Below are 5,145 nucleotides of genomic sequence, written 5' to 3'. Positions count from 1 at the left end.
ATACACTTTCCAGTTTTTGGTCTCATTTGAGAAAGACAGAGGAAATTAAACTATAAGAATAGAAGGTGATTTTTTAATCACAACCACTTTTCCCCTAGAGACTAAGAGCATATGTTTGAATTAATGGGCTCTTTCCATTAATCATAAAGGGCACAGGAAAGATGCAAGAGAAGTTAAGTTTTCCTCATCATGCATAAACTTCTTCCAGCTTTCTTCAGCAGTTTCTCATGGGGATGGTGAAGTCACTTAACCTAACAAAAGACCTGGCTTGAATCCTGGACCAGAACTCACATACAAATTAACTTCTGGTTTTGGCATCCAGATATGATTAACTTTTCTTCTGTCCATTTTCACATGCTCTTCCTTTAAGATGGCTGAAAAAACACTTCAATGCTCAGCTGTAAGTATAAAAGTGGGGCTAAATTTGAAACTCATGCCTTTTTTTATCATGGCCTGCCAGGATCCAGAGATTACTCTTTCCCCTGGACCTCAGTATTGTCAGATCCTATTCTGATACATACAATTCTGTCTGTGCCAGAGGCACTGAACTTTATGTTATGGATTCTACTATGTAGGAAACACCGAGACACAATGTGACAGGGTGCTTAGCCCTTTATGCAGCTCTGGTCTTTACCATGGAAATCTGGCAAATCAGATGCTTCATTTTTTTTTCTACAATGTTTGAAAGTAAAGCCTTTACAACCCTGCATGGCTAAAGAAGAGACAATCACATGCTATTCCTCATGGGTCTAAGGATAATCCAGACTGAACTCAAAGATAAAAAACTATGTAAAATTTAGACAGACGAAAGGCATAATACACTTACGTAATTTTCAGGAAAAAAAGGTGAATAAATATTTTAAAGTCACCAGTCTCAAAACATGTAGTATTCAATCAGTATCATTTCTGCAGCTAACAAAAGCTCAAGATATTTCACAGATGGACAAGAAAATTCACACCCAAGCCTTCACCTTTCCAACTTTTTCTGACAAATTGCCTTTCCAGATGAGTTATGCACTTGAATTCCTTGTGAGAATTACTCCTTCTCTGAAAGTACCAAGATACAGGTATGAGCACCAGCATCCACTGAAGAACCAGAGGAGTGTGAGGGCTGGTACATCTCACACAGTGTGCAGGTGGGTGGCTAAGGGTTGTGTTTGAGCTGGTGGAGTGTGACTGAGTCTGGCTCTCCTGAACTCTGCTCCTTTCAGTAGACACTGTAAACCAACAGGTTTTCCCTCTTCAGAATTACCTCTGGGTGCTTGTGCAGTGTGTACCACAAAGTAGGACTCATGGGCAATTCTGTTTCTAGAGTATATAATCATGTCACAAAAAGTATAATTTCCTTCATTTTATGATTTCCTGAGCTGCTTTGCCAGCACACAGACACCCAGCACAGAGAGAACCCAGGACTCAAGTTTTTCCCAAAAGCTCAGGTCCCAGCTGTTGCTTACATTCCTGTGCATGTATCTACCATAAAATTCAAGATCTCGAAGAAGATGAAAGTTTTCACTCCACCAGTGGGAAATAGCTAGGACTACTCTGGGTATCAGGGCTGCAGGTCCCTTTCCAAAGAATGCCTCCTACCTGTTCTGAGATCTCTGTGGATATACTGTGCCCTGCACGACTGATTTGTTCCCATATCTTGTGGACTGAAGCTGTGGAAGCTCTAGGGCAGGGCTGGCCCCAGCACCCGCACCCCCCGCCTGCATCTCTGTGCAGTGCCTGGGACTCCACGGCTTTATTTCAATGCAAGCACTAATTAACAGCCCAAGCAGGCTTTGTGCAACAGTTGCCAAGCCAAGTTCTTTGCCTTGAACTGAATTGCTCGCCCTGCTTAGTGTTTTAAGTTCCGCGTTTACTGCAATGTAGTAAGGATATCACAGAAAATTTTAGAGCCACAACTCCACTCCACTAGTTACTTCTGAACAGCAACAAGTCATCTTATGCTTGTCCCTGTGCTCTGATGAGCTTTGAACTTTAATAAATGATTAATCCTATTTAGAAGTAACTTAGCACTGCCTTAACTGCATCTTTCCATGAAGCGTCACTTTGACATCCTCTGTTGTGTGCATTCACTGCAACTTTCACACGCTGTAAATTAAGAACATTTACACATGCAATTAGTGTTAAATAAATGCCTGAAGAACTCCTTGGGGATTAAGCAATTAGATGGCATCATGGAATACCCTTTGTACTCAAAGCTTATGAAGAAAATCATCTACCCATTCTGCACAAATTGCATACTGGGGTAACCACTGTGCTGGCAGGAAGTGCTGGGATGAATTCCCAAATGCAGCCTTGAGTTTATACACACCTCCCTCTCCAGCTCTCCTGGCCCTCCCTCTTCTCTTAGAAGGGAAATTAATAGAGAGAAATTTGTGACCATGATAATACTTCACTATTAAATTATTCCCTCCATTAAAAAAAAAAAAAAAAAAAAAAAAAAAAAAAAAAAAAAAAAAAAAACACACCAGGAATTAAGAACTTGAATTTTTAATATAGTAGTTAAATTAATAATAAAAAATCTGTCTAGAAAAAAAATACAGCTATGTACACAAAAGTCATTTGCACAGCCCGTGATAATAGAAGCTTAATCTTTTCATATCCTAAACTTTATTTTATAGCACATGAAAACTGCAGTCAACTAATATGGCAAAGTATGCAAACAGTCTTTAGATGGAGAAATACTTGGCACTTGCAAATGGGAGCATGTATTTTATATATACATCCTGCACACACACCTGAAGCTTGCTGAAAGTAACAGCAATCATTTGCCCCGCTATGTGTATGGTTCCTCCTCACCAAGATGGTTGGCTAAACACCAACATGTAGGTGCTGGGAGAGAAAAGGACAATGATTTTATATCTTGAAGATCAAGGTTAAAGTGAGTACAGCTCTCATTAGCACGTATCATTCACAGCTAGCCCAGAGAAGAGGGGACACCTCACCTTGTAAAAGTCATACCTAACTCTTGGAATTAAACACAAGCAAGCTAGAGCTGGAATTAGGTACCAGCAAGCCACAAAAGCCCAAATCAAACACATTTAAAAATCAGTTACACACTGAGCATTTAAGGCAGCAAAGCTACATCTCGTCAATGCTGACACCAGGATAGAGGCCCCCTGCTCAGGGCACCCTTTCCTCCACCCCACCAAAAGGGTGGAGAACTCAAAAACTGCTGCCAGAGGTCATCCCCACAGCCGTGCACCCTCCTTACAAAGAAGCCTACTGTAGCCAAAGAACTTCCCGAAGCTGCTCAGTGCTGGGATACAAAGAAGGTGGTGTCTAAAGAGAGCTAGAGGAGCTGCATTCCACGGCAGCAGAGAGGACCCTGTTTGGAAAAGAGTGGGATTTCTAAGTGCCAAACATTAATAGAGAAAAAAGAAAATCGAACAAGAAAAAAAAAAAAATAAAAGCACAGCAAACCACCAAACCCCAAACAACATAAAACAGCTGCAGGGAAGTTGTTTTTCCACTTGAAGCGGCCCGTAGGAGCTGTTTAAAGTTATCCCGGCGGATGCGAAGTCCCAATCCCGGGCTGCCAGCGCCACCTTCTTGCCAAGGAGTCCAGCGGCAGCCCGGGATCGGCTCGTACCCAGAGAGCAGCTTAGAACTCATGGGAAACCATGGAAAATTAGACCTAACCCAGCGTCCTCAAAAAAAAAAAAAAAAAAACAAACAAACAAACAAAAAAAAAAAAAAAAAAAAAAAAAAAAAAACCCAGTACATTTGTTCAATCCTAAGCAAAACGTTTCTCTTAAACAAGGAATTTTTCCATAGATAATTATTCCTAATTCCTACAGCAGCACTTAAACCCCCCAAATTATTAGCGGGTGTTAAAAGTACTGTAATCGTATGTGCGTCTAGTAAAATGCCATATTTGGGGACACAGTGTTTTATAATCCTCCCCACTAAGAATCAGGAATTCAACACACTGTTAAATCAGCGAAGGGAAGACTAAAGAGCCATCAGGTCCCTGGGAGGGAGGCTGAGCTCCTCCTCGTGGATCCTTCAACCCCAGAAGGAGCATCACTGTGGAAAGCCCCTAGGGAAACCTCCTGTTCCTGTGTCCAAAGGTTCATGGCTGCAGTTGGCTGATTTTGTCTTTGTAAAATGAACTAGATACATTCAAAAAGAAAAAAAAAAGTCTTGAAGAATTTTGAAGTGATGCGATGTGCCAAAACTGCTGATGCCCTCAGTGCTCAAATGTGGTGGTGATTTAGGGCTACAGCACTGAGCCAGCATTAGCACAGGGGAAGAAGATCATGAAGTAGATCAAATATGATGGGAAAAGACAGTCCTCAGCATGTGAGAATGACTCCTGAGCCTCTCCAGTTTACTTCTGTGAAACAACCATCACCAAAGAGTTCTACTAATGCTATCTACAATTTTTAAAAATCTCTTTTTTGTATATAAAAGTCTCTACATTTTGGATTCTCTAGTAATTTATAGTCCATATTCACTTCAGTCACTAGATTGCACAAACAATAATAGCTGACACATTTTCATACAGTGTCTTTTCCAATTTCTACCTACAATGGATGTGAAAACAAGGTCCCAAAGCAAAAGTATACTCTAAGTATTTCTGTTCCAAGCGCAGCTAGTGAGAAAACATTCTGCAAAGAGATGTTCTTTTACAAGACAGCTTTGCATCAGATGATTTAGAGAAATATTTCTGGACAATCATCCAAATAATAGGGCCTTGAACATTTCATGACTTGCTATTCCACTTCTAACCTCAGGATTGCAGGGGAGAGCAATAGAGCAAAAGGATGTGACCTTTTAATTGCATCCAGAAATCTGGAGTTTCCCTATCCCAACTGCATGGACTGCAGACATTTGACAAACAGGGAAGAGAAAAAGCAGAATCAAAAGGAAGCATATGTTGATCCACGTGCATACAGAGAAAAATAAAGATTTTCCAGGGTAAATAAAGAAATTTGCATTGAACTTTTTGTCAGAGTTGGTGTTAAAATCTCTCACCTATATACTGAGTTTATCTTCCCAAGAACTGAAGCAAATTCAGCAAAACTGAGCTGTCTTCCATTCTAAGAATCCACCGAGACTGCAACCAGATTGTCACTGTTAGATTTTTATATACATAAAATTTGCACATGCATTTACACACCCCTGCAACTCACT

At 40.5% G+C, this 5,145-nt stretch overlaps 1 long non-coding RNA gene across 1 annotated transcript; it reads left to right on the top strand.

The window, feature by feature from the left end:
• The first annotated feature begins 320 nt into the window (after positions 1-320).
• On the top strand, positions 321-4,921 carry LOC310907951. Its single transcript, XR_014589745.1, has 3 exons — positions 321-400; positions 1,006-1,136; positions 4,746-4,921. It is a non-coding gene; the product is annotated as an uncharacterized lncRNA (long non-coding RNA).
• The last annotated feature ends 224 nt before the right edge of the window (positions 4,922-5,145 follow it).

Source organism: Zosterops lateralis (genome assembly GCF_965231275.1).
Source record: "Zosterops lateralis genome assembly, chromosome: 3".
Lineage (NCBI taxonomy): Eukaryota > Metazoa > Chordata > Aves > Passeriformes > Zosteropidae > Zosterops > Zosterops lateralis.
This window is presented reverse-complemented; position numbering and strand designations above follow the sequence as displayed.